The sequence below is a fragment of the Podarcis bocagei genome, assembly GCF_964188305.1.
Source record: "Podarcis bocagei genome assembly, chromosome: 3".
Taxonomy (NCBI): Eukaryota; Metazoa; Chordata; class Lepidosauria; order Squamata; family Lacertidae; genus Podarcis; species Podarcis bocagei.
The window spans coordinates 103,073,471-103,083,593 of NC_138127.1; the positions used below are offsets into that span (position 1 = coordinate 103,073,471).

Consider the following 10,123-nt stretch of genomic DNA (forward strand, 5'->3'; position numbering starts at 1 on the left):
GTTACAGAGAATCAGGCAGAGGGCCTTCTCGGTAGTGGCTCCACCCTGTGGAACGCCCTCCCACCAGATGTCAAAGAAAACAACAACTACCAGACTTTTAGAAGACATCTGAAGGCAGCCCTGTTTAGGGAAGCTTTTAATTTTTGATGCATTACTGTATTTTAATATTTTGTTGGAAGAGTGGCTGGGGAGGCCTGGCCAGATGTGCGGGGTAGAAATAATAAGTTGTTGTTGTTACTACTACTATTATTATTATTATTATTACTATTATTATTCTGAAGCCATCCAAGTTGGGGGCCATCTCTACATCTTTGTAGTGTTGAGATTTTGTTGGAAGTCTTTGGGACTGGTTAAACTTCTACAGAATACTTAGTCTGATGACATGCCCTACATCTCTTTCAAAAATGATCAAGATGGGTTGTAAAATATCAAGATGGGAATGCTAAGGGAGATCTCCACCTTGTAGTCCTCTAATGCGAACCAGTAGTTCATTGGAGATGCCCCTAACATGGTGAAATGCTGGGTCTGTGAAATGGCCTCAGGTTGTTGACATGAAGAGCTTGCAAAACCAAGTCTGGATTTCCCCTTTTTGCAACAACCTGGTATGTCACCATCTCTAGAAGCCTTTAAATATCCGCATCACATCCCCTCTCCATCTCAGGTTGCCAGTGGTGGTAGATTGCAGTTGAACCTTCAGCCATGAGGCTCCTTCACCTTGTTTTTGGGCTTCTCTGCATGATGATGCTGGTGGTTCCAGGTAATGCCATTTTTTTTTTAAAAAAACCCCTTGTCTCTGTATAAACTCTGTGAAAATCAAGTGTGATTTGATGGGACTTACTCCCATGTGGACGAGAAGCAGGTAAGAACTTTTGGTAGAGGACAGGACAAAGATGAGACTGTATGAGGATATTCACAAATTCTGGAGGCATCAGGAGCGGCTCCCAGGTGTTCCTCCTGAGCCCCATAGCCATTCTCCTCTGTTGCCGCCTAGTTTATCCTGATGCCTGAGGTGCAGTTGGGGACACTATCTTGCTACCAATGTTGAAGTAAGATTAAGTTGTTAGCCCAGAAGCTTCTGATTGTGGAATGGGAAGGGGCTCCTGTCTTAGGAACATAGGAAGCTGCCTTCTACTGACTATTGGTCCATCTAGCTCCTGTTGTCTACACTGAGTGGTAGTGGCTCTCCAGGATTTCTGGAAGGAGTCTTCCCTAGCCCTACCTGGAGATGCTGGAGATTGAACCCAGGACCTTCTGTTTGCAAGGCAAATCCTTGACCATTAAGCCATGGTTCAGTCTTGGACTAGTCCTTGCAAACATATGCAGTGAGTCTAGCTTGCAGAAATTTAGGAAGCTTTTCCTGGTGTGAAAATTAAATGGTGAGGGAAGCTTCACTTGTTACATTTTTCTGTCATTTAGCAGGGAGTCTGTGGTCCTCCAGCTGTTGCTGCACTCCACCTCCCATATGCCATGACCATTGGACAACTGTCTGCAGCTGCTGGGAGTTGTAGTCTAGCAACACCATCTTGCTGTCTGTTGTAGCAAATTTCCATAATTACATAAATTAGGTATGTTATGTTGCCATTGTGCTATTCTAGCCCATTTTTTTTTCAATGCAAAGAATCTCAGTGCAAATGGGATGGGTGGGATGAGATCAGTTACCTAATGGGGGCAGACTGAAAGCAACAACAGTAAATAACATGCATGAGAGTGCTTGGACTAAAATTGTCAACCAAAAGCTTTGCTTTTCTGGTTTATCACCACAGCAGCTACTAACATGGGGTTTCAGTAAAGTAAATAATTTAATCAGACAGCGCCTATATGATATCGAGCGACAGAATAACCTGGCCACAATAAGGAAATTTCGTCCATGGTATGCTTATTTCCCACCTAGTCATTTTGACACTTTGGCACCCTATTTGCAAAATACAGACGTGCTTTCACTTTCGCAAGATTGAATATACTGCCTTCGGCTGCACTTGAGGGTCGATTTCAAAAAATTCCACTGGAAAAACATTTAGGTCCTTGTGGAGATGGAAGTACAGTGGTACCCCGGGTTACATACTCTTCAGGTTACAGACGCTGCAGGTTACAGACTCCGCTAACCCAGAAATAGTACCTCAGGTTAAGAACTTTGCTTCAGGATGAGAACAGAAATCGTGTGGCAGCAGCAGGAGGTCCCCATTAGCTAAAGTGGTGTTTCCGGTTAAGAACAGTTTCAGGTTAAGAACGGACCTCCAGAACGAATTAAGTACTTAACCCGAGGTACCACTGTATTGAGTCAGTGGTTCATGTGCTTCTGGCTTGCACTCATTATAAGGATTTGAGGAGTGAGGTTATTAGTCCTCTATTATTGTCCAAGCCGGGTCACTCAACCATTGCTACTGTGTCCTTTCTTTTAGCAGACCAAGATGATCAGGTGACAGCAAAAACTGCAAGCAGGGGCAATGAGAATAAGATTTATTATTTGAATATTGATGTAAACCCCCAAAATGTATTTTTTATTGTTAGGTTTTTACCTCTATCTTCAGTACATTTTATTTTATTTTATTGCTATGGCTAGTGGCCGGTGCAAATAGATATTCTATCTATCTATCATATTGGTTGGAATAGGGCTGCCATATGTCTGGGATTTCCCAGACATATGCGGGACTCGTCCGTCGGAAATGGTGCCTGTGTGGACTTTCCAAAAATCAGTAAAAATATCTAGGGAAACCTGGGTGTCTGTCCACCCATGTCAGAAGTGTTTATTGTTTTGGCAAATTTCCTTAAAAATAGCTCAAAAACAACTTTTGTGTCCAGATTTTCACTTTTTGAAATATGGCAACCCTAAGTTGGAATGGTTTCCATTCTAGAATGGGGTGAATAAATGAACATTGGCAATTTCTGCTTCTGTTTCTGTTTTCACCAGACTTCTCCAGCATCCCTACTTTTGCCATAGGTAAAGGGTAAAGGGACCCCTGACCATTAGGTCCAGTTGTGGCCGACTCTGGTGTTGGTGCGCTTATCTCGCTTTATTGGCCGAGGGAGCTGGCATACAGCTTCCGGGTCATGTGGCCAGCATGACTAAGCCACTTCTGGCGAACCAGAGCAGCGCACGGAAACGCCGTTTACATTCCCGCTGGAGCGGTACCTATTGATCTACTTGCACTTTGACGTGCTTTCGAACTGCTTGGTTGGCAGGAGCGGGGACCAAGCAACGGGAGCTCACCCCTTCACAGGGATTTGAACCGCCAACCTTCTGATCGGCAAGTCCTAGGCTCTGTGGTTTAACCCACAGCACCACCTGCGTCCCAGTTTTACCATACAAGCTAAATAAATAAAATTGACTATGTCGTACTTGGCAATGCTAAAATAATAGGAAATGCTGGTCTGTTTATGCCGAAGCCTCAAACTGCAAAGAGCTCAGTTCTGCTCCAACTTGATTTTGTGTCTCTTTGTGTCTGCAGGATTTTCTAAAATCGGTAATGCCAAGCAGTGTCGTGAAGCCCATGGAAAATGTGTGAGGCGCAGATGTCCTGGTGACTACAAGCGCATCGGGAATTGTGCTAGAAAGATTGCCTGCTGCAGGTGAGAGCAAAGATCTCTGGCTGAAAGAGAACAAGGCACATTTTTGCCAACGTAGGAGCCAGGGTCAAGATCCCTTCAGTGCCCATCAATATTCAAGTTGGCACCCCTGTTTGCCAGTGAAAAGCAGACTGCCTTCAAGTGAATTTATGTAAGACAGCATTCATGAATTTGAGTCAACTCTCTCATTGCCCATTAGCTAATATCCAACTTACAAAACTTTGGAAAGCCTAGAGCAATAGTTTCTGAACTGTGATCCTCTGAAGCTTTTCAGGGATTCCCCAGAGAGTTCAGTAATGGTGTAGTGGTTGCCGTGGAAGACAATTTACCTGTTGCTAGAACCACTTGGGGTTACCTTCCTGTGTCTGTGGGAAAAGCAAAAAAATAAAAATAAAAATAAAAATGTAATGTGAACAGCCACAAAATAGTTTTGGATGTGTTCTCTGTTGTGCTTCTCATGGGACAGACACGAGTCCCACAGCTGTGTCCCCCACAGAATCTGAATGCACACCATAAATAATATGGTATAAATAAATAAATTATTATTATTATTATTATTATTATTATTATTATTATGACAGGGTGGGCAGATTTTAAGTTTTGGCAGTACTTTTTTTTTTTACTAGAACACCATAATCTACCAATGAGAGCTGGGAGGAAAAATCATACGCTTAGAATTAAAGAATCTTGAGCTCAGAAGGTGTTTTGAGCACCAGAACTGAACTGAGCTCATAGTCCTCCTCCTCCTCCTCCTATTATTATTATTATTATTATTATTATTATTATTATTATTATTATTAGCTATCTCCCACCATTTTCCATGGCAGGGATTCATGGTGGCTTACAAATGAAATAGAAACAGCTAAAAACATTGAGAAGGGATTATTAAGAAGCAATTAAACTGTAATAGAATTACAATACAGTTGTACCTCGGTTTTCAAACGTCTCTATTGACAAACGTTTTGGTTTTCGAACGCCGTAAACCTGGAAGTAAATGCTTCAGTCATCAAACACTTTTCAGAAGTCGAAAGTGCCACGTAGCTTCCGTACCAAGTTTTCCACAAGTAAATGCTTTGGTTTTTTTAACATTTCAGGACTTAAATGGTCTTCCAGTACAGATTGTGTTCGAAAACCGAGGTATCACTGAATATAGAATATATAAACATAGAGATAATTACAGTAAAAACATCATAGTAGTAGTCCTTTCATGAAAACAATGAACCCCCCAAAGCCTGTTGGAATAAGAAAATTTTCAACTGCTGGTGGAAGGACAAAAAGAATGCACTTCTGGTTAGATTTATTTATTTCAGCAGCCTAATTTGGTGGAAATAGTTTTCTCTTTACTATCATTAAACAATAGCAAATCAAGACCCCTTGCTGATTTAATGCAGGTTATATACATATGTATCTATGATTATGATTATTGATTTTTATGGTAAAAAATGAAGGGATGTACTTTTTTTAAAAAATAACAATAATAATACAGTTTATAAAGAAAAATACAAAGATTATTCTCATTTATTTTAAAAAAATCCAAATTAAAACATTAACCCAGAGGCAAAAGAGAGAGAGACAGAAACAAACAAACAAAGAGGAAGAGATAAAGTAAAAGGAAGAAAGGGAATTAAAAGAGAGAAATTGAAAAATAAAGAAAGAGAAGAGAGAGAGTAAATAGAGAAAGAGAAAGGAAGAAAAGTTTAAGAAGCTAAAGAACCTCCAGTGTGATAGTATTCTTGATAAAAGTGCACTAAATAAAGATCATTTTCCTTAGTAATCCATTTAATAGTCACTTTATAAAAAAGAAATAAATCACAGATTATCAGTCCCACCCCCGCAACACTCTGCTCTGCAGTGGAACTCCATTGCAGATATCTGGAGCAATTTCCCCGAAGGTCTAAAGACTGTGAACCAAACCAATGGCTAAAAGCATCCTTAGGAAATCTCCAGTACATGTCATCCCTTGCCAGACATATACCAAGGTATGATATAACACATGAGATTTTAGACATCTGAAGATGCAACTTGGACCAGGAACATATTACCTGTTGGCTATTTGGCACAGTGGGCTGAATCTAGTGCTCTTCCGCTCATCTTACTTGAACAATGGGTACCGTATCGTGGCTACTAGTCATGGTGGCTATGCTCTGCCTACATGGTCGGAGGCAGTAAGCTTCTGAATACCAAGAGGGGACGATGTTGCTCTGCTCAGGTCCTGCTTGTGGTTTTCCCATAGGCATTTGGTTGGCCACTGTGAGAACAGGATGCTAGACTAGATGGATCGTTTGTCAGATCCAAGCAGGCTTTCCATATGCTCTTAACAGCTGGGGATTTGCTGAATGAGCCTCTTCATATTTCTGTAGTTGGTCAGGGAATGACTGTACGTTTCATATGAACCAAATTTACTTTCTTGAGTCGAATTTTTCCAGAATAAAATATGTCTCTCTTTGTCCTCCTTATCTGTGCAGGCGTTAACTGGCGACCGCCTGGCCACATCACTTGGAATTCACTGCCTCCTGCCGCTGTGAAACTTCTATGGACCACACACTTGGGATTTTACTACACAGAGAGATGTGATTGCCTCACACCTAAATAAAAACAACTTGTAATGCAACTTCGTGACTGAAATGAATCTGTTCATGTTTGGGAATGGGAAGATTATGGCTTGGTTCTTTTGATTCCTTTTTTCATTCCTCCCCCTGTACAACCACATGCCAGTGGCGTAGCGTGGGGGGTGCAGGGGGGGGGGGCGGCCGCACCGGGCGCAACATCTGGGGGTTAGGGTTAGGGGGCGCAAATCCACGGGTTAGGGGGCGCAAATCCACAGGTTAGGGGGCGCAAATTACTTGCCTTGCCCCGGGTGCTGACAACCCACGCTACGCCACTGCCACATGCCAATGGACCTAAAGCACACAGATGAGATAGTGACACTTTTGTGACTCTGCAAGTTGGCTCTGAATAAGAGCAGCCCAAATTCTAATGTTTTACCATTTATACTTTACTGAACTCAGCTGCCAAATCTCCCACCTTGTTTACATGAGCTAGATTGCACCAAATGGCCAAATCTGATGGAATAGTTCCTGTTGCAGCAGAATTATATTCACATTGTATGCACCTTGCATCTGCTGATCTGAAGGGAAGATGGTCCTTCTTGGGGTGTGTGTCCCCCCTCCCCCATCATTTCAGCAGCTGTCTGGCTTCAGGGAATTGGCTTCCTTCCCATCTTGGCAGTAGATAAGTAGAACAAAGGAAAAGGAGTCTTTTTACCAGTTAGAAATTTTAATGATCACAGCGAGAGAACAAAGAATCCATTTCCTAGGAATGGCGGTGCTTCCAATTAAGAGTTCCACTCCTAACCTCAATAATAATAATAATAATAATAATAATAATAATAATAATAATAATAATAATAATTTATTATTTATACCCCGCCCATCTGGCTGGGCCTCCCCAGCCACTCTGGGCGGCTTCCATAAAAACCAAAAATACAATAAAATATCACACGTTAAAAACTTCCCTGAACAGGGCTGCCTTAAGATGTCTCCTGAATGTCAGTTAGTTGTTTATCACTTTGACATCTGCTGGAAGGGCGTTCCACAGGGCGGGCGCCACTACCGAGAAGGCCCTCTGCCTGGTTCCCTGTAGCTTTGCTTCTCGCAATGAGGGAACCGCCAGAAGGCCCTCGGCGCTGGACCTCAGCGTCCGGGCAGAATGATGGGGGTGGAGACGCTCCTTCAGGTATACTGGACCGAGGCTGTTTAGGGCTTTAAAGGTCAGCACCAACACTTTGAATTGTGCTCGGAAACGTACTGGGAGCCAATGCAGGTCTTTCAAGACCGGTGTTATATGGTCTCGGCGGCCGCTCCCAGTCACCAGTCTAGCTGCCGCATTCTGGATTAGTTGTAGTTTCCGAGTCACCTTCAAAGGTAGCCCCACGTAGAGTGCATTGCAGTAGTCCAATAATAATAAATTTTATTTATATCCCGCCCTCCCCAGCCGAAGCTAGGCTCAGGGCGGCTAACAACAATCAAATAATCCAACATTCTAAAAACATTTCATTATAAGAATTAATTAAAATCAAATTGATGGCAACCATTAAGCAAAAATTCTGTGCAGATTGCCAGAGGAGGGAGTCAGGCTGCGCCTTGACCAAAGGCCTGGTGGAACAGCTCTGTCTTGCAGGCCTTGCGGAAAGATGTCAGGTCCTGCAGGGCCCTAGTCTCTTGTGACAGAGCGAGCCACACACGTCACTACCGCGTCTTGCCAACTGGTCTTGCAACCACTGTGCTTTCTGTGCTGCCACCTTATCTGTTCTCCTTCACCTTGGGCTGAGTGGATGAACACTTTCCAATGACATTGAGTCTGTTAACTCTCTCTCTCTCTCTCTCTCTCTCTCTCTCTCTCTCTCTCCCAGTTCTCCTACTCCTAGCTGTTCCCCACCCATTTCTTCTCAGCTTCTGCCTTCTGAACTATGCCTCTCTGCAAACCACTGCTCAAAATCTATACTGTCTTCCTGCTCCTGGGAAGATTCAGGATCCTGATCAGAAGCAGGGCGAGGCTCCTTCAATTCCTCCTCTGTGCAGCCCTCCTCAGCACGGTCCCTGACAGCAGCTGGTTCACACAATGTAAAGCCACTTCTGGATGTGTTTTTTCCATTGTGTGGATGATATGATGTCGATTGGCCAAATGGGGGAAATGTGTGATATGTGGATTGAAGGAGTTGGCAAAATGGCAGGGGTTCTTTAAAAGTCCATTCATGAATGGGATAATTGGCCCAGGAACCAGCTAGTCATATTTGACTTTGTTTCAGCGGTGCCTGTTTTTGCATCGCTCCTCCCAGCTCTTTCCAGGGCTTGAAAGGGCAGAAGCTTTGAACACAACCCAGACTGCCAGTGATGTGGTGAGTCCTTTCTATTCCATCCTCCTGGTCATGCCCTCCAGCTCCCATCAGATCCAGCCAGTATGACCAATAATCAGGAATGATGGGAGTTCCAGCCCAACAACATCTGGGGGCATGATGTTGGCTAACCCTGGGTTAGAGGGACTTGGAGTTCATTTGCCAGGGTGCAATCCAGACGCTGTGGACCACTCTCTGAGGTTCAGTTCCCATGAGGGTAAATCACAAGGTTCTAAACTGTGCTACAGACAATGAAACAACATTGCCCCTCCTTCAAAAACAGAAGGAATCACGGTTAACCAGTTGCTCAGTGACAATGCTTTTATTGAAGAGAACAGCTTTAAAGCAAACAAAGTCAAGATGTTTCTGTGGGGTTCGTGAAAAACTCACAAGGAAGAGTCTTCCAGGCTGCCATGGTAGCTGGAGGTGATGGTTTTCCAAGCAAAGCTGCATGGGACATCTTCCTTCAGTTCCTTCATTGACTCTTAAAAGCAAGAGAATGTGGGACTGCTGATTAATCACCAGAAAGGAAATCGTTACAGATCCAGTCCTGATTTCAAACCTCTAATCTGCACTGGTGGCGCTGTGGGTTGAACCACAGAGCCTAGGACTTGCCAATCGGAAGATCGGCGGTTCAAATCCCCGCGACGGGGTGAGCTCCCGTTGCTCGGTCCCTGCTCCTGCCAACCTAGCAGTTCGAAAGCACGTTAAAGTGCAAGTAGATAAGTAGGTACCACTCCGGCGGGAAGGTAAACAGCCTTTCCGTGCGCTGCTCTGGTTCGCTAGAAGCAGCTTAGTCATGCTGGCCACATGACCCGGAAGCTGTACGCCGGCTCCCTCAGCCAGTAAAGTGAGATGAGCGCCACAACCCCAGAGTCGGCCACGACTGGACCTAACAGTCAGGAGTCCCCTTACCTTTTACCTTAATCTGCATAGCCCTGATTAAACATACATAGAATAATAGAATGGCAGAGTTGAAAGGGACCCCAGTCCAACCCGCTGCAATGCAACATCTCAACCCTTTCCGCTCTTTTCTAAAAATACTAATTGAGACATTTATATAATGACTTAAACATCCACATTTCTAATCACTGTTTTTATACACATTACCTCTCTTCTGATGCATAAAGTCTAGCTCTCATCTCTACTGCCCTTTCATACTAAAACAACTTCTCCATCTCCATTTGTCCAGTCCAGTTGCTTCCCTGTCCTAACTGAATATGAGGATTTAGTCCTACACGTTGCCTGCATGTAGAGCAGTCACATATTTAATTTGAATCAGGGCCACCCTTTTTATGCCCCCTATCCCAATTTACACCATGCCCCCTTTCTCCAATGGCTGCATGTCACTGGAGAAATGCCTGCAGAGGGATCCTAACACTCAAGCAGTTTAAGCTCCCTGAGGTGAACTCCTTCAGCCAAGCCTTCTCAGAAACACCCAAAGGGCCTTCTCATACACAGAAGTCGTTTGACTGCTTTACCCCCTCCGATGGTCATAGCTCAGACTACAGCCACATTCACCTCTATGACGAAGCCATATGATACACTTCAAACAGTCACAACTTTCCCCAAAGAATTCTGGGCACTGTAGATTATTAAGGGTGCTGAGAGTTGTTAGGAGAGCCCTATTCCCCTTCCAGAGCTGTAACCCTAGGTACCACTGTA

The 10,123-nt window shown here is 43.8% G+C and overlaps 1 long non-coding RNA gene across 1 annotated transcript; it reads left to right on the forward strand.

Annotated features, from left to right (window-relative positions):
• The first annotated feature begins 669 nt into the window (after positions 1-669).
• LOC308583287 lies at positions 670-6,145 on the forward strand. The gene is made up of 3 exons (XR_014006163.1): positions 670-757; positions 3,447-3,567; positions 6,030-6,145. It is a non-coding gene; the product is annotated as an uncharacterized lncRNA (long non-coding RNA).
• Positions 6,146-10,123: the final 3,978 nt, after the last annotated feature.